This window comes from Thermobia domestica, chromosome 2 (assembly GCF_964235325.1).
Source record: "Thermobia domestica chromosome 2, izTheDome1.hap1.1, whole genome shotgun sequence".
In the NCBI taxonomy this organism is placed as follows: domain Eukaryota; kingdom Metazoa; phylum Arthropoda; class Insecta; order Zygentoma; family Lepismatidae; genus Thermobia; species Thermobia domestica.
Window position 1 is genome coordinate 206,696,471 of NC_137455.1, and position 20,489 is coordinate 206,716,959.

Sequence of the window (20,489 nt, forward strand, 5' to 3'; positions counted from 1 at the left end):
AGATTACAAATATTCAACGTGAGTTTGCAAGAGCGTTTTTTTCTGATTTTCATGGGAGCGGGTAAGATCCTCCACCGATATACGAGTTTCACGTATTTTCCTAATATATTAGTAGACAATCGATTAAAATATATTTTATTTTCAAACTCAGGTGGACAATATTTTATTTTCCCCTGCTTCCCCAATAACGCTTTTGTGAGTTTGAGTTTTAAAGGGTGAAAAGGAACAATATAAATGCTTATTCACATGTTGTGAATACCTCCCTTGAAAAAATTGTAAATACACCATTTACTCTTAAAATGTAATAACGAATAAAGTTGATGATTGTTAATTATATATTAAATTTTAAACATATTAAGTATGTGTGAGTGAAGATGAAAAGAATAGATATACAACAGGTGTTTCCATTAATTAAAAAAAAAACAATATAAAGATGGTCTGCGGAAGACATAAACGCCAATATATATATATATATATATATATATATATATATATATATATATATATATATATATATATATATATATATATATATATATAATTTCAATCACAACCACAAGGTTCGTACCAACTCCTCTTATAGAAAACTTTCATCTTCATTCTCGCTTTCCTCACAGCAGAGAAATCTACGGTCTTTTGAGAATCATCCAGCAGGAAGGAAAGCTACTATATTTTCTCCATTCAAAAGTTTTTCTTTCATTCCCTCTCTTCCGCACCTACTTTCTCTCTCACACACACCTCCACTTACCTCTATATTCGCTCTCTCTTTCCCAATGTTATTTAAAAGTTGGTTCGTTTCAACTTAGGAAAGGACTTCTTTTTCTCTGGTTCATAGAGATCTTTAGAAGTATTTTTGATTGAAAAAGAAAGAAAAATAAAAAAATGACTTAAGTATAACAGTAAGACTTCATAAATGCAAAGTTTCTATAGATGCTATTAGCATTACCTTTTCCTTACTTCCTTTTTCTCCTTCCTTCTAGCAGTTCATTATAGACACTATTTTTTGCACCGTGCAATTGGAAAATGATCTTAGTCTCAGAAACTGTTTTGCATTCAGCATTTCTCCTTTTCGCAGTAGTAGAAGAACAACCTAGTTTAGAAGATTTTTTCTTTAGTTTTAAATTTCTTAAGTTAAAAGTTTATTACAATTTTAGAAAATGTTATTATGGAACTTCCGTGAACAATTCAGCAAAAAGAAATAAAGGTATATATAAAACTAACTAACTAACTAACTCTATGGCCTATGGAACCCGGAGGTTCAATGCCGCGTTCACAAAAGCTCTCCACTGACTTCTATCCTTAGTTAACTGTATCCAGTTTCTACTTTGTATTCCTATCTCTGCGAGATCCATCTTAATATTGTCCTCCCATCTGCGCCTAGGTCTTCCTAATGGTCATTTTCCGATTGGTCTTCCAGTCAAGACTTTGAAAGCGTTTCTACTTTCTTCTATTCTAGCTACATGACCCGCCCACCTAAGCCTTCTAGATTTGACGACCCTAACAATGTTGGGCAAACCATATAAACTATGTAGTTCCTCGTTATGAAGTTTCCGCCATTCCCCATTCCCGTTCCTCTTGGGTCCGAATATTCGTCTCAGGATCTTGTTCTCTTTTTACATGGTCTAAAGCAACATTTTAAAAAAATATATGCCTAATCTCCCACTTTACCTCCCGCACTTTGAACCACTTTACCTCCCGCAATTTCAAATTTCGAAGTTCATTGTCTGTTCTGAATTTTTTAAAAAAAAATACTTATAAATATCGTTGATCCTCTGAATGTTTTAATTTTTACTTCGTCTGAATCTAACAAGAAATTATTATGATGCAGTGTTAAGAATGATAGAAAATTAAAAAGTTAAGAATACTAAAAATATCTTGTAGCAAAGGGACATTATGTTGTAAGACGAATTTTGCATGTAGTTAATAAGCAACGAATCCTATCAATGGTTCTTCTAAGCACAACCGCGGACAAAACTCCTCCGCCCACAGTAGTACAGAGATAAATCATGCCATAATTGCTGACAGTACAAAACGAAGAGCAGCATTGTTCAGTCTGTCACACCTGAAAATATAAAACAAGTCACAGTTAGTGATAGTTAGTTATAAGACATGGTCAGCGACGTTTTATCCCTGCGATAAAACTGCATATAAAGTATATGACGTACCTGCAGACATTTCTAGGTAATGAAAGTGATATTCAAAGTGACAGACTTTCAACGTGCAACCTTAGTGTTCACTTATGATTGTGGAGTTGCATCATCCCCAAAAGTCATACTATAAGTACAATGTAGTCCGCAACTTAGTAGTCTTTTCTGTATCGGTATTGTAACCAGTTTTTGACCATGCTATATATTCCTGCGAATATCTTTGCATTTTTTATCAACGACTATGAGTTATAATCAAAAGCATACTGCTCTTCAGACAGAATATTATAATGTTTCAACACATTGCTTTGGCGTCAGTGTTCAAAGTTTTATATCATGGATGTTCTTCGTTTTACTCGAAAACTGATTATAACATTTTTAGCTATTTCTTAGGAGATTGATGCTAGAATTGTATAAATTGTTGAAACTACTTTAAGCTCATCAGCTATGTAGGGGATATTGGGGTGCATACACTAAGAAACTAGCAAATAGCCTCATATTCGAGAGATCGGATGGTGTTGTGGGCACAAACCATTTGAAATAATTAGGAAACACCGCTTCGAAAGCTCATTACTTCGGCTTCAATATGCATGTGTTCTCAGTGCCACATTTCCTAATCTACCTGGCTATTCCAAATGTAATTTCATGTTTATTAGTCTTTGATACTGAAAAATGATGCAGGTGTTTTCGAACATAGACTACGCAAAAAGATTTAACAAATTACTGTTTGGACTCAGTGGTATCTCTAATATTCTACATCACGTGTTTTACGTCTCGCTTGATTAAATTTTGATTATGTAAGGAAACGTATATCTTATCTTTTCTGTAATTCTTATGCGTTTATCTTATAGACCTTTTAGTGTACGCTGTACTGTGGAACTTTTGGTGTACTATTTTGACACACACAGATGCAGACGTCAAGAGATAAAGGAAATTACAGATTTAGTGAGAAGGGAGGGCAGAATCGTGTTTGTAAGAATTATGTTGTAAAACTGAAATGAACGTTAATGAGAAATTAGTTTAACGTCCAAAAAATTTCCTTTTAGGCTAAAGGATACAAATGATTAATGAAAGTAAATGCTACTGAAATTAAAATTTTAGTATTATATATATTGAGAATCGACCGTGGAACTACGTGCACAAAGGTGAACGGACTAGATACAGACCTGCAGGAGGAACTAGAATAACATTGGCATCGCCTACAAATTCTCCACGTGTATGACGATATTTCATCGTATACGGGTCCATTCGGACCAAACTGAGTCACGGGTCTGACTGCTTCCAAGTCACAAAACTCGTAACCAGTTTGGTCCCTGCTTCCCAGTTGGTTCCAATCTCAACGAGAAAGAATTGATTTTTTCTAAAACAGGGTGCAATTCCCGGCGGAAGCTCATGTAGTTCGAACCCCACGTTAAGTTGTAAGTCTATCTCTCAATAGCCTGCTGCTGAACAGGAAGTTAAACTTAAAGGAACTACAACAACAAGTAAAATGGATAATCTAGATTGGGCTCCGCAGTGCAGTTTTTCTTAAAATGAAGTTTTACGTCGTATCAAACAGAACAAATTCCTATGTATAACAATAAATACTCTGTAAATCCTTCAAAAATGTGATTTCTTCAAACATAAATAATACAGGAGTTTAATGCAGGTTCTCCTACCACAAGTATGTCCTAACAAGCATAGTAGGCTATTTTACACACTATTAAATTTGATCAGTTGCTGCACTTGCTAATGAAACGTTGATGTTACTTTTTATCTCTTAAATATATGCAGAGACAAAACAAATTTTGACCTAAAATTTAACATGTAATAATAATGTAATAACTTAGGTTGATTTATAAACAAATCAGGAAAAGGCGGCAATTCACTGACCACTCCATGGATTTTTTTGTGGCTTTAGTCAGTTTGTAAAGACAATATTGTAGTCACAGGACGTCAAATTTGTGATGAGTTCCCCAACGCTTAAAGCTCTCAACATATTTCAGACTCTGTTGAAAATTGCATTTGAAGAGATGTATTCCAAAGTGAAATTTCACATATCTATTCAAGAAACTTACGTTGCAAAATACCGGGTGTTCAAAAAGTAACTATACAGTGGCATGTTGTGGTGTGCTAAGTGATGCCTGATATAATTGTCAATTAGTAATACAACATTTTTCATTGTTTAACATATTTGAACCATATTTGGACCCTATTTGACCAGGACATTAAAGTATAACTTCGAGTTAACTTCAGTTATTTAAAGTGGTTCGTGGAAAATAAAATACGGCAAGTTATGAACTGCATAGTTACTTTCTGAACACCCTGTATAAGGAGCAATCTTTCACTAACTTGCAATACCTTGCACTTCGTTGCAATTTATTTCTGTATAATCCATTGCTTAGCTTTTATCACAAAATTGTTTATAATGTTTGCCACATTATTTTCGACATTTTCAAATATGAATGTATTCATTTATGGACCACCTACAGTATTTACATAACAAAACGTAATTGGATAGTGACATTTTGAACTATGCTTTCTGTTTTGTTTAGAATTAAAGGTAAATATTTTATTTATAAAAATAGTTTTAGTTGTATTTATTTCTAGAAATAAATATGATGAAAGTCAATGTGATGACTCCACACAAATAAGTGAGATCCTTCTCGTCGACCATAGCTGTTTATGTACTACGTGTCTCGTGCAATGAAAGAGAAATTAATTTAGTTGTCTGCTCCAAGATTATTCCAGTTTTTATTAATAGAGAAATCTAGAACTGTCTCTATGCTTGTAAAATCTTACTTTATTCTCTTCACTTATAAAACGCAGAAAGTGTTATAATACCTAAAATTGAATTGTGAAGTTCGGAAACCGGTCATTTCCATCGAAGCTAATTTGAGAGGAGTGACAAACAAAACTAAACTAAACAATATGTATCTGACATATAGGGTTATTTTCATTTTTGGAGAGTAGACAAATGTCAGTTCTATGGTCCGAAAATAAAAGCAGCCCTATATGTGAGATACATATTGACTAATTTAGTTTTGTGTTGAGTTGATTAGTCCGTTCCGTTCAGCAGCGAGGCCTTGGCACTCCTCTCAAATTAGCTTCGATGGAGTTGACCGGTTTTCGAACTCAACGATTCAATTGTAATCATATTTTTCTCTTTGCCGTTGTCTTACGTGATAAAGGAAAATATAACGAAAGCGAAGCGCAACGATGAATCGAACATGGATCCTCTGGATGTGAGTATCATACGAATTCAACGAGGTATGAAACGAAAAAACATGCATCAGGGTTTGTCCACTACGTAACTATATGGCTACTAGCTGCAAGTTTGAAGTTGTGAAAGAATTTGTTTTTCTTTCGAGTTTTATGATATCTTTATAGTTCTTGTGTGAACTACAAATGCAAATACAATGCATTTATAGTTTTTATTAGGAATTGGGCTTTAAAATGTTTAAAAGATTTAATTGAATCGTGAAGTGGTAGAAAAGTACGCGTACATATTTTATTCTCATAGTAAGGGACAAAATATATCATCTCGCGAAAAACATGCATTTTAAATATGAATTATGATACATGTTCATATGCAAAGTCATAGAAAAATAAATTAAAGGAAGTAGGCAAAAAGCGACTTGGGAATTTGTAAATAGATGCATGGCAGATAATCTGGATTTCAGCGTTTTAATAAATACTAAACACATTTTGATTGTATGAAACAGTGAAATTTCTTAAATGAGTTTTTTTTTTTTTTTTTTTTTTTACTCAAGTAAGAATTGTGTTTCTGATTTATTTTTGTTGTTATTATCCTTTGTCTGTGTGTGTCATTCTATATTTGATGTTACGAAGATGATGATAACATGTTCTCGCTTTTGTGTCAACACCCTTCGTTGTGTGAAATTCGAATTATGCAAGGCACGTCACTTGCAAGAGCTGGCATCTGGAAACAGTCGGAGAAGGAATTCCTAATGACTCCATCTACCGACACACGCACACCCCATATAATTGCTCTCGTAATTCAGCGAAGCTTTTTCCCGCCGTTTCCACGACAGGTTGCATACAAAAAAAGTCAAAAATGGAGGAAAGGTTGAATTGCGTAGTAACTTCGTTAGACTTTTTTGTGTGTATACAAATGAGTACATAGCGAATGGTGAAAAATATAATTTTGTGTCATTCTGTAAAGTAACAAATTATAAAATGGAGAATGTGAATCAAACTGAAGCAGAGTTTTATATTACATTTGTTCAACACAGTACGTGTTTGCATACCGAACAATATGAGAGTGTGATCCATGACCTGACTTTTAGTTTCTATTGTAAACCACCTTAATTAACGCTTTCCTAAGTTTAGGTAATTATTGAAAATGAAACGAAATCTTAAGGTTTTACGTCCCACGCTAATGCCGGTTAAGCTAAAGGAGACGGTGAAGATCAAAAATGTATGAAAAGGTGGAACGAAATAAAAGTAGGAGGAAGCGGGAGAACCGGAGAAAAACTACGAGCACAGTGTCACCACAAAGTCCACATGGCGCTAGCTGGGATCGTACCAGGGACCCCAAGCACCGGAGGTGAACGCTCTACCACTGAGCCAGTTAAATTATTGTTGTCAAATATTGGGATATCACGTATCAGTTTAAAAATTGGTCAATATCAACTGTTTCTCTATTTTTTAATCTTACGGGTGTGGTAAAAATAGGCGTTGGAAAATATAGAAAGTCAACATTTTAAAAGTTCTCTTTGCTGATCTAGGGACTATCACGCATACCTTTAATGCAAGAAGACTAATGTTCGATTCTGGTGAGAACATATTGAACGAACTACAGTGTTTCAGTTAGATTGTAAATCTCATCCTATATAACCAAAGGACAAAATCCAAGTAAATTAATTGTATTAGTTTTTACATAGCTGCAGTGAAACTAAGAAGACGGCCGAATGGTTAATTGATTGCTTAATTAATTGATAGATCCTAATGAATATGCTAGCCACGTGGGAATATTCACTCTCACAATAAGTCTATCTAATGAAATAAATTTTTGATAAAATTAAATACCCAAATAAGGCTTCTATACAATGTTTCCTTCAGAAAAAAAATGTCGCTTAGGATTCTGGGGGCCAGCTTAGAATTCTGGGGGAATAGTGCTGATACGATTCTATTTATTATGATAGTATAGATGTATTATTCTGGTCACCTGCTGGGGGCAGTGCCCCCCAAACACATACCTGGAAGAAACACTGCTTCTATAAAGGTATGAGCATAGAAACAAAATAGTTCGGCGGAAAATAGAATTACAGAAAAAATGGACGACAGAGGTCGTAAAAAGTAAAAATTAATAAATAACCAAATATGGAACATATAACAGTAAAATAACTCGAATAATAATGAAATATAACTGGTAAAAGAAAAGTTAAAGGTAAAAGAAAAATTCTTACAGAAAATGTAATGGCGGAATCAAACTAACAAATCCAAGTTAGAACGACAGCATGTATTATGCATATTCGGCATGCATGTATTATTCTCTACCTGCACCATTTAGATATTTTAGTCAAAGGTGTTATAAACTAGTCAACTATTTAATTATTTTATATTCTATAGGTTAGAAGAAGAAGTTATATATATTTTTAAAAAATATAAGTATTATAAAAATGTTTTGTATCTTAGAATGTTGATTCTGTAACGATAGCAACAAGTATACATTGCGGTATGATGGCTGTAAACAGCCTAGATATAACTATACAATAAATACATTCGAATAAGCGACATTTGCAGTTTTTGTGCTAATTTAATACGTGTGCAACTCACTTATTTGAACTAGGGCTCAACGATTACGTTGTATAATGGTGCCTTCACACCGGGAGTAGCTAAAAACTGGTAAGAAGTTTAGTAAACCAAGTTTAGCAGAGAACACAAGTGAGTGCTACGAAGTTGTTTTATTCACTGTGTACTGTTTCAAAGTATAGTTAAATACATACATCATTGAGTCGATTAAAAATTATACCATCTTGAGGAGTGGAAAGTTAATATATAGAAATACTAAAATGGATTTATCAGATAGTGAAGTTAACGACATTAGGACTAATCAAAGTGAAACTGGTACATCTGAAAATTTGGCAGATGTACTCAAACAAATATCCCGTCAAATGAACGACTTGCAACATAAAAAGGAGATGCCGCAACAGCAATTACAACTAAAAATTGATGTGTCTCAATAGCAGTTGGATGAAAAAATGAATGTTTTGCAACATAAAATTAAAGAGCAATTTGAGGATAAAATGTGCAATTTACAACATAAAATGGATACATCTCAACAGCAATTTAATGACAAGCTGAATGATTAGCAACATAAAATGGAAGAACAATTTGATGACAAAATGAACCGATTTCAACGCAAGCTAGAAGATAATATATATCAGCGGCTGGAACAGTTACAGCTGAGAAACGATCATAAATGGGAACAGTTACATCAGCAGCAAAACCAAATAAATGTACAAATTAATGCCAGATTCGAGAAATGCGAACAGAAAATGGAACAGATAGCTGAAACCTATACCGGAGTACAAAATGCCGTCGAAATTATAGAATCGGTTGTAAACGAACATTCTAATAGGATTAAAGGACTTCAAGAGGAGTTTCATACTTTCAAGGAAAAGTATATTTTTGCTAAGGAGATGGAGCGCGATGATGGACCTAGGAATATCAATCGACCTCCTGATAATGGGACAGAACCAACACCTCATTCCCAAGCAATTTTTGAAGATAGCTGATCATCGGTTAATAGTGAAGATTGCACCGAATCAGGAAGAAGAACGAAGCATCCTACACGGAAGAGTAAGAACTTTCACGGTAACTGTAAGTGTTCTAAACCTTATAGTACTGATACGCCTTTGCGATTCAGTGAAATAAAATCCTTAACAAAATTCAGCGGTGTGCCTGAGGACATCCCAGCTAGAGTATTTATAGAAAAATTCGAGGGCGAGTGCGAATTAATGGGAATTAAAGAGTCAAAATTCATGAAACTTCTTCCGCATGTCTTATTACCCCCATGTTTGACTTGGTTCAAAGCAATCCGAGATAACATTAAGGGGTATTCTGATTTTAAAGAGACGTTATTGGCAACTATGAGAACGATTTCATGTTAGCAAATAGGGACGCATTACAAAGAACTAAATCATTTGACCCTAATATAATGAATTAAGAGCACTTAACCCAAACCAACCAGAATCACGTATAATAGCTTCTGTCCGTATTTTATTACCATTTAGATTACAACAAATGTTGATGACCGCTCAATGTGTCAATTTCAATCATTTAATCATGTTAGTTCAGAGCACAAAGAAATAGCAGAAATTCTAGCACAAAGAAATAGCAGAAATCCCGATAACAGTCAGGTTACTTCCAGACGTAATAATATTAATTATGCACATATTCGAAATTTAAGTATTCAAAATAAAGATAGTGTTAATTCTCCAGAAAATAGTGTCCATTATTTTGGTACTAGAACGTATAATCAAAATAGTACCGGCAATTCAACTCAACCTAATTATAGATATGGTAACGGTAACAGAAGTTACCGGAATTATAATAGGAATCCTAGTAGAAATCGCAATACGAATCAGCGTACTTGGTCACAAAATAGATTCCTAGATGGACAAGTTTGCAGTAACAGAAACTCAAATTCAGGATCTTTATGTAATCGATCGGAACATACTCAAGAGTGCGGAATACAATATACTTTATTGGAGTCTACTAATCCTTTTAATTTAAACTAGATTTTGCTGATGTGGCTTGGTTTGAAACCACACCAGCGTTAAGTGTATCTAAGCAATCTATTGAGGATGAAACTAAATTAAAAGTTGTGCATACTAATGCAATACCTACCGATCGTCAATTGATTTTGGAGATTCGATGATGATATAGAATTAGATATAGATTCCACTGAAAATGATTTTGTTTTCCTAAAAACCTTTTCCACAGCGTGGATTATGTTAAAAATTAATGAAATACGTGTGCAACTCATTTATTCTTGGCGCTCGACCTGTTATGGTAGAAGCTATCAATTTGATATTCTAGATTGTACTTAGGATTTTGTTAATGTTTATGTTATCCTTATATGTTAATTTAATATTTGTATGTTAACTGATATTTCATTTTAATCAGTTGTGATCCAATATTAAACCACGTTATCTTATAATTTAATTAACATCAATTTTGTTGATTCTTCCTATCATAATTTCATCTTATTTTTCTTCTTCTGAATTCTATATTGTCTATGTTGTATTTTACCTATGTAATGAATATATGTGACACCTAATTATCAAATGCAGGAAACATATTCTGTAACATCCCTATTTATAATGAGTTTAAATATTCAAAGAGCCTCGACCATGTTACTTTAAAACAAAAGAATGTATGCTTGGGCCAAAAACAAACTTTTAATTGTTCATAATTTTTGGAATAGACCCCCCTCTACGGCGCTATAAGGAATTTGAAGTATAATTAATTATAAAAGAATATAATTGATTTAAAGAATAAATAAAAAGGAATATAAAGATATGTATTTATATGTATTGTGGATTTTATATATACGAGGGCTATCCAATAATTAATGTATACTTATCTTTGTAAAGTTGTCATACGGTCCAGAATTCTTTCTAGAAAGTGCTAAATCACTTCAAGAAGTCCTGTCGGGAGCCATTAAAGATAGAACGACAGCATGTATTATTCGGAATGCATGTATTATTCTTTACCTGCACTATTTAGATATTTTAATCAAAGGTGTTATAAACTAGTCAACTATTTAATTATTTTATATAGGTTAGAAGAAGAAGTTATATATATTTTAAAAAATATAAGTATTATAAAAATGTTTTGTATCTTAGAATGTTGATTCTTTAAGGATAGCAACAAGTATACATTGTGGTATGATGGCTGTAAACAGCCTAGATATAACTATACAATAAATACATTCGAATAAGCGACATTTGCAGTTTTTGTGCTAATTTAATACGTGTGCAACTCACTTATTTGAACTAGGGCTCAACGATTATGTTGTAAAGTTATTAGAAAGAGTTATCCCCTAAGGCCTGAATATTATGTAGCCTTAATATCTTAAATGTTCCTGGAATCTGACTATTCTGGGTATCCTATAGAGATGTGCTGAATTGGTAGTGTGAATAGCCACTTCTGCTCTAATAAGATTACCATTCAATTAATACAGGTAATCATTGCATGATTTTTATTCTCTATTTTTCCTAAATTTCACTGGCACTAAAGTTTTGGGTGTACAAATCATCTTATTTTTACTGTATGTAGGTCAGACCATGAATCTTGGACTTGACTCAAGATGTTCATTATTTCTAAACAATAGATATGTTTCTATATAGTGTTTAGTTTTAAATTTGCAGTGAAAAACACAAATATTTATGCAATAGTTATTTATATCCTTGAGTTGATCTGACTTAAATTACTCAGAGAACAATAAATGTAGAATAATAAGGTGAAGAACAATCTTAATTTACCAGTTATGTCTCTCGTGTTCTATATAAATATGCATTTAAGTATACAGTAGAAAATTGTAAAACAAAATTAACACAAATCAATGAGGAACACTGAAAATTTCGTTCTTGTTTAAATGTTTAAATATAGTGATGCATAATGCTAGAAATATATCTATATCTATATCTATATATCTATATCTATCTATCTATCTATCTATCTATCTATATATATATATATATATATATATATATATATATATATATTCTAAATGAAAATGTTTGATATTCCCCGAAGAGTGTCTAATATTAATAATTATTTGTTATTATTACATTTGTGTTAAATCTGATGCATGTGTACATTAACGCAATTTCGGTACGCTGTAATTTAATAGCAATAGATTGTCAGAATGTATGCAGTAGTATGTTGTAATTTTGCTTTTAAAAGTTTACAATGCAGTTTCAATTATGAAAATGCTCTTATATGAATGTAATAAAACTTACTTTTTTGTTCTGTTTTACAGGTGTGTGTGTCCAACGAAATTAAGTCCTTGATTAAGAAACATATCGACAGTGGTGAGCTTTCCAACTTCTTAATATTCTATCAATTACTACTACGAATATTGTGTTATTGTTAGTTTAAGAAACACTTTCAAAACTCACCATGTTAACAGAGAAACAATAATTTGTGTATACGTATAGATGACCTTAAGCTGAAATTGAATTCCCTTTCACGTTACTTACGGTTGAGTCTTAATGCTTATTTTTTAAAAAAATATGTTATATGTGTATCGTATGGTCAACGATAACTGTACCTTCATTCATTATTTGGCAAATATATGGCAGTTAAATATTGGTATCAGTCTGTTAATTCTAAATAATGTTAATGCATGATAGGTTACAGAGATGCAAGAACAGCAGAGATATGATATATTGGTGCATCGGAAGTTAAAACTGGAAAATATAACTAACATAATTAAACTTCGACAGATACTTGCTGATATTTGATGATGAGAATAGTGAAGGAAATGGTAATTGCATTCTTGCGAATAGGTTAAGTGTTTATTATTACTGCATCATATTTAAGGGAAGAGTACTGTCGTGGCTACTTGAACAGACTTAGCTTCTTAGTGGAAGATCATTTAGTTTGGATCTATAGACCTTATCTCATAAGCCTGAGTAGTAAAAATGGAAGCTAAACTCCAAGCTACAAACTAAGTAGCTCTTACTGCTGGGTTAGTAGCGATTGTTGGTGGTTTTAGTACTTAGGGTCTCGGGTTCAAGTTCGGGTGAGAAAAAATACGCTGTTTTGGATATCAGATTTAACTATAGGTCCACGTCTCACATAGGTAATAAAAGAGGAATGCTGAATTCAATAAACTAACGAACAAGTACAAACTAGGTAACCAACTAACGGAAACGTCTTTGAATGAAGTTCAAATGACAAATAGAAGGGTTTAGTTTAGATAAAGCATAATCAGCGTATCTCAGGATATCAATACACTTGCATCGTAGTTATTTCTTACTTTCTTGAGAAGGATTCTTTCCCTTAACTCAAACAGCTCTCCAATAGTTGTATAATAATGGGAAAAGGATCTACAATTTTCTCTTCCTTTCTAAGAGGTTATACCATGGTAAGACTGTGTTTAAGTGTCACAACTCTATAAATAAGATATAGATAAATACTACTTACTTGTGATGGTTTTGTATTCATGCATTTTATGTCAGTGCGATTTTTTTACGAAATTTAGAACGATGTTTTAAGAAACACGTGATATGCACCTATGACTATTCGACGAAACAATTAAAGAACTTGGTTAAATGATTAATTTTCCCGAGCCACGCTATTTTCATCAACTATTAGCTGAAGTAACTGTTCTTTGAAAGAGGAAAATAATTTTTATGCAAACTCCAAAGTAATGGAACACACAAAATATATATACAACGATTAACAATGCTTCGGCACTGTGTCCGTCGACTTTCGTGCCAGTTGACATGACCGTTCCTGGGAAGGTAAGGATAAGATAATTGCAACAGAATTTATATGTCTGCAAGGTATGCAACCTAGACCACATAGAAAGATACGATTGGATTGCCTACCTCACAGGCACTATGTTCCAATGCACATAAAGGACCATAAATACGATTAAAATTAATGACATTTTTCTTGTACCATAATTTATACGTACTTATATATTTTGACTTCTCAATTCTCCCTCGAGTCAAAAATCGAAAATAAAACGACTTAGAATGCAGTTAGACATAGTGAAAATTAATCTTTCTACAGAATGTCGTTGCTCCAAGATGACTCCTGTCTACGCAAAAAACCTCACGACACGCACAGACAGACATACATTTTATATACTCGTACCAATCTAGATGACAAATTAGAAACAAGGTTTCTGATAACATATTAGCAGTCATATGCATGACCATTTACATTTTGCTATTTTTGTTTCTATTCTAAATTTTCTTCTAAGTTTTGCTTACAAAACACCCGTACTACCAATATAACAGCGAATAGAATCTATTTTGGAAATGATAACACCAATGTCATCATTAGAACGAAACGACGGGTAAAATCAGATAGTCAGAATCAAATAACTCTTCATTTCAATACAGATTACGCCGTCTATATTTATCTGTTATAGATATATAAATTCGTACCTGAAGGCGGAAGCTCATATGACATTCTTCATTTTATCGATTATAATGTTGTTCGTTGAATATCGTAAAATATTCATTTCGCAATCAAACAGAGTGAATTAAATGAATTTAGTTTTGAATAAATGTTACGTTTTTCTTATATTAAAGTTCACTGAAAATATAGTAATAGTAAAATATAGTAATATTGTAAATTTAACATTTATTCAAAAGGCGTGAATAGTAAATGCTAAGTTATATTATTAGGAACAAATGTGCTTATATAACTGCTAATCAGATTGTAATATGACTAAGAAAATTTAAATTTTATTAACATTCATTTTATAACCTTAACAGTTCACCCAGTTCGTTATTTTGTCCTTTCTATCGTTTTTGAAATTACTTAAACAATAAATGCAAAGAAAACATACGCCAGAGTGAGTACATTTTTGTATATTAGATTTTAAAAAGCTTATTTATACTCTCATAATTTTCTACACTTACTCTTTTCTAACATTCAATATTTACACTACATTCAATAAACAGCCCTTCTTGATCTTGTTGCTCAGCAACCATAAACAAAAGCAAATTGTTACTATGTGTAAAAAAATTCCAAGCTTGAAAAATAAATTCACGAAATCAACATTAATTAGTGTAATATTATAAATTATTTCTGCTTCTTTTTTTCTTTTTCTTCACTTTTATGCCCGACATATATGAATCAAAAATATAAACAATGAAATAAATATAAATAATGTGGTTGCAATTTTCTTTACACAGTACGAACATTTAGTAAAACAAATGTTTGTCGTATGTGAAGTCCTTGGTTTGATCTCAGCTTGCTATTTCATTCTTTATCATCATTGCCATATCTTTTTGCCTCGGTATGTAAACGTGGGACGTTAAATTAGAACTGACATTCATTTATTAGTTCTTATTTTTCTCCAACTGTAGTTTTATGCCCACCACAGTAAAGAAATAAAAATATTGAGTGCTACAGTTCTACATAATAAAACAGACCAATGAAAACGAGTGTAGATCAGCATACAATTGAATTGAAATTTGCACCACAGAACATGTGTGGTAAACAACATTGCAATATTTGTTTCAAGGTTGTAATACGATGGCCATGTCTGTAGATTGCAAGCTGAGTTTAGCATCTGTAAAGGGCTGGCTGGTATTAATTTCAATACTGTCGTACATTACAATGATTGCAGTTGAATGTGTGAATCTTTCGTGTGTGTGTCTGTTTGAATTACAGTATATATATATATATATATATATATATATATATATATATATATATATATATATATATATATATATATATATATATATATATATATATATAGTAGCAGAAGGACACCAACAAATTTATATTCTGCAATTAATTAACGTTGACTGTGTCGTATAATGAGACTCCAGAAAGAGGGATGGTCAATCTATAGTTATAAAACACCTGTAGACCGTAACGTGTCAGTGGTCTATCGGTAGTAGGAAATCGAAGAGTTTTCAGGTTTGATTTCTGGTGTTTCGGCAATGCAACAAAATTACGATTAGGCATCTCTTACTAGAAAGAAGATAGTGTAATGATATGAGATTTTAATTAATTATCTTAAATGTAAACTCTAACAATTTCTGCTAGATATAGTGTTGAGATTACTTTTATTATATATTTCGTTTTCGATCAGTTTGAAGCTAGAGAGAGTGATTATATTCACAGTATGACAGAAATATATTTCGTTTAATTCACTTCATTATTTTATGCCTATTAGTGATCTTTATTTTTCAGTGTATTACTTTTTCTGTTATTAACGATATATCTATATCTTTGTGATAAAAAACACTTTGTAGTTTTGTTCACAAGCCCGTTACGACACATAGGTAGATTATAGATCACAATGTTTCCACAACTCAACAGCAGGTGAGTGTGTTAACCGTGATTAACCATAACTACAAGGTAAAACTGGCCCAACATGTAATTTCGGAAGTGGAGTAGTTAACACGAATGGCACCACTCTGTTAGTATCTTCAGTTACTTTTTAGTGGAAGTGACGATGAGTGATGAATAGCGACTGATATGTGAACTGTTATTGTGTGAGTTCGAACTTGGACATAGCGCTGCATTAGTAAACCAAAACGTTTGTTATGCTAAAGGGGAAGTTGCTATGAACCAAAGCACAGAAACTCACTCGTTCCAAAAATTTCATGCACTTTGTACGAAGATCAAGCAAGTCCCGGCGACCGCAGGGAAAGAGATACACCATTGAGCAAAATCCATCCACTAGGACATGACGATTGTCAGTCCAACTCGCCATGTCCTAACCCACTTTAGTACGGCATATTTACGAACTCGTGAAAACCATCTGGAGCTCCCAAATGAGTTCACTCCAGTTCAGGCCCAGAGGAGAGTGGGTTTGTGCCGACAACTGCTGCCAAATCTTCGTGATGTGAGTTTTCTGAAAGAGATTGTCACATACAAAAAAAGGTGGGCGTTTTTTTCTGCCAAAACAGCAATGGACTTGCAAAACCGGTTGTCCAACCGGGAATTTTAATCATAAAGTCACACTCTGTGTGTGCTAGAACTACAAGGTGGTAATTCATTCCTAGTTCGGTCCTAACGGTCACATCATTAACGCCAAATTTTATTCCGAACTGTTGGAGCGAATATATGCTGCAGTAAGCCAAACATATCGTGCTTTGGTGAGATATGCTTCTTCGGATTACTATTTGTTTCTGTCTATTGCGCACATCCTGAAATCGGGTGCTTTACCAGCTAGCAGGATGTAGAAACAGAGTGATTGTTTTCTTTGCTTCTATGGACAAAATGTGGACTTGATGTGGATTCGAGAAACTGGCAAGAAGATGGCTGCAGACAGTCCAACATGAGGGGCTAAACTTTGAGTATTAACCTGGTTTCACTGTACTGTAATATATGCAGGTATCTTTTGTACTACACATTGCAAGTCATATGGTTTAACTGTAATGTTTTTATTATTATTATTAAGAAACTGTACATTTATGAATTAGCTTGGATTTATTATTTCACTATATAACACTTCTAAGTTGCTGTGCACATTAAATGTGGTTAGAAGCAAAATTTGAAAACAGGCTTACTCAGTGAGAAGTGTGTAGGTACAGGTTATAACAGTAATATATCACCGCAGTACGTAATGAATACAAGAAATAAGTGATCTTAATTACTTAACTTTAATTGCTTTACAAAATTAATTTCATATCCATTTAGAACGTGTTTTTTTTTCAATCTGGGTGCCAACGCCGTCTTAGGATTCGAAAGAGAAATACATGTGGTCTTGAGAAAAACTCAAGAAGGCAAATGCTATTAGAATCTAGTAGAGGAAAGTATAATTTAAAGATTATTTTGCGTTTCTTATTTTGATAGAAATTCATTTTTCCATACTTTTTGCCAATCCGATATTTCTATTCTTACACGCATGTAAAACTATATGCGATAAGCGATAATTATCGAAAAGTTAATTAAAAACCGCAATTTAGTTATGAGGATTGCTGACAAAAAGATACGATAAAAGTGAGGGGGTGTCATGATTTGAAATAATAAGTTGAAAAAGCGTGATTTAGGAGTGACCATTATGAAAATAGTTGAGATCTTCTCGAAATGTATTTAAAGTTCATTTTTTGAATGAATCAACATCTCATTAATGATTATGTGATTTTATTCATTTGCATTCGTAGTTAACTCAGAAATAACTACAATATAGAGTTTTATTAATTTGTTAATTTCGATCTTGTGACAACTACAGCTAAGCAAGAAGAATAGGGAAGAAACACGTATATCTTATTGCTATAAACATTCTGCAGTTGGTTAAACTAGAGTACATCAGATCTTGAGAAACTTAGTGCACAGTCTTCATGACTCGTAATATATGTACCTCTTGAATGACGTAAATAAGAAAAAAATTAAATTTGTCTAACACATTATCAATTTTAGTAGGTTTGAACTAAATATAATATATTCCATTATTATAAACGTTATCAGAAATCCATGTAAGGTTATCAATCTTGTTATTTCTTTCTGTTAAACTCTAGCTTTCTATGATAAATTCATTCAATGTGCTTAAAAAGTAATTATAAAACAATTTTCCATAATTAACAGAACAATTAGAAGCAAATTACAGTTAACAACACCTATCATGAAAGTACGTTTTTCTTACTGCTGTCCTATTACGGTTTGCTTATTTCTATTATATCACCATGCACCACCTTCTGCGAGAATTAACTAATAACACTAATGAGGGACAACAATATTTGTAATTATGGGAGCAAAATTAGCTGCATAATGTATCCGTATTACGAACGTTAGAATCACATCAGAGGGTACATGCATCGATGAATAAGGTATATTGTAACACCGTGTTTAATCGCAATTAGGTTAACCATCTTCGACCTTGTTGTTCTTGTCAATTCTTAATGCAATTGTCATTGTGTGAAGTACGTAATATTAACATGTTACTCACATATTATCGTAATGTTATTTGGTAAATATTATCCTCTATTAACAGGTAATCGTTAAACTTCAATCTAAAATATAGAAAAACGTTATAGGAGCTCATTCAAATACTAAAAATCATATAGAATCCTTAGTCCTTCAGGGAAGTTATTTCTCTAGTTAATATAAAGCTACTTGCAGTGAAAATAAAGGTTACTTGAAATTCGAATATGTATTTTGTATTATTATATATTAAATAACTGCCATCCTCTCAATCTATGCATTTATTCCCATCATAATGCATTTAAGATGTTAGTGTATATATTCTCCACAAATTAAGTTAGGAGGCCGCGGTGACTCAGTACCAGAGCGCTCACCTCTGGTGCGTGGATTCAAGGCCAGATCCAAGCATGCACCAAGTTGGCTTTGCGATGGACAAACACTACGTGCGTGGGTTTTCTCGGAGTTTTCCAGCTTCTGCCCACTTTGGTCACTTTCTCGCTTAGTTCATTATCATCATCACCGTCTTCCTTTGTTTCAGAGCATAACCATGTGACGTTAAACGGAGGAAATCATTTCCAGTTAGTATAACCCAAAATTAACATACTTATATTTATGTAAGAATTCTTCTTAATATTTTCCCTTCTTAATATTTTTCCAAAGAGTTGAGTAGATTTGATTTTGAGTTTAACGTCCCTTTTCAGCAGCGAGGCTATATGAGACGTGGACCTACTGATTAACGTGGATTCCGAACCACATGAGCTCCCTATTTTTCCAAAGAATCCAGAAACATGTTTCTCTTTCTCTATATAAACAATTTTTACTGTTACACACTTTGTGAAGTTTCAAATTAGTGAAAACAAAATGATGAAATTAGGATTACAATGATAAAAATCCGTTATCCGGACAACGGTATATTGTACAAATATACGGAATCCTTATGTTTACTAGGGGGCGCGGTGGCTCAGTGGTAGAGGGTTCCCCTCCGGTGCTCGGGGTCCCTGGTTTGATCCCAGCTCGCGCCGTGTGCTTTGTGGTGGACAAACACCGTGTTCGTGGGTTTTCTCGGGGTTCTCCCGTTTCCTCCCGCTTTCTTCGTTCCACCATTTCACTCATCTCTCATCATCACCGTCTCCTTTAGCCTAACCGGCATAATCGTGGGACGTAAAACTGAAAGATTTCATTTTTTCCCGTATGTTTACTACAGAAATCAGCACGGAGCATACGTTATCCATATGTTACATACTCACTGCCCGTAGATGTTACATCATGTAACTGCAGGATGTCTGACATTTAACAGTCTTTCGTATATTACATACGGCAGCTATATGTTACATACGTCTATTTGTACGTGAGACCATGGCCATCTATATACAGTTCTTACGTTCGTACGGAAAGTACGTTTATTCGGACCATTTATACGAAAAGTACGTATAAAATATACTTTTTCAGTTATACGTTTGGTGTACATTAAGTCAAAAAAACTACAGAATTTGCATATGTAACCTGTAGTCCGTACGTCGCATAATTTTTTTCTCAGTGTAATTTAAACAAAAAGAATGGTTTATATTTCATTCGTTAATAGTTTATTTTAAAGGCAAGTACCTCCATTTGACTATTAAATATGTATGCAATCAGAAATTAAATTCAAAAGTTTCTTTAGAAAAATAAAAGATATGACTGCAACATGTTTGAACCCAATCTAAGAAACTCCGTGTCAAAAAGAAGCCAAGTTCTGAACAAATACAGAAAAGTAAAATT

General features: G+C 33.0%; 1 protein-coding gene across 1 annotated transcript in view; it reads left to right on the forward strand.

Moving 5' to 3' along the window:
• Positions 1–12,139: 12,139 nt before the first annotated feature.
• LOC145678368 (zwei Ig domain protein zig-8-like) overlaps positions 12,140–20,489 on the forward strand; it is an 887,136-nt gene continuing 878,786 nt past the window's right edge. Inside the window, exon 1 of the mRNA XM_081748434.1 lies at positions 12,140–12,193. The gene's annotated coding sequence lies outside the window, so the exon portion shown is untranslated. The remainder of the gene's footprint in view (positions 12,194–20,489) is intronic.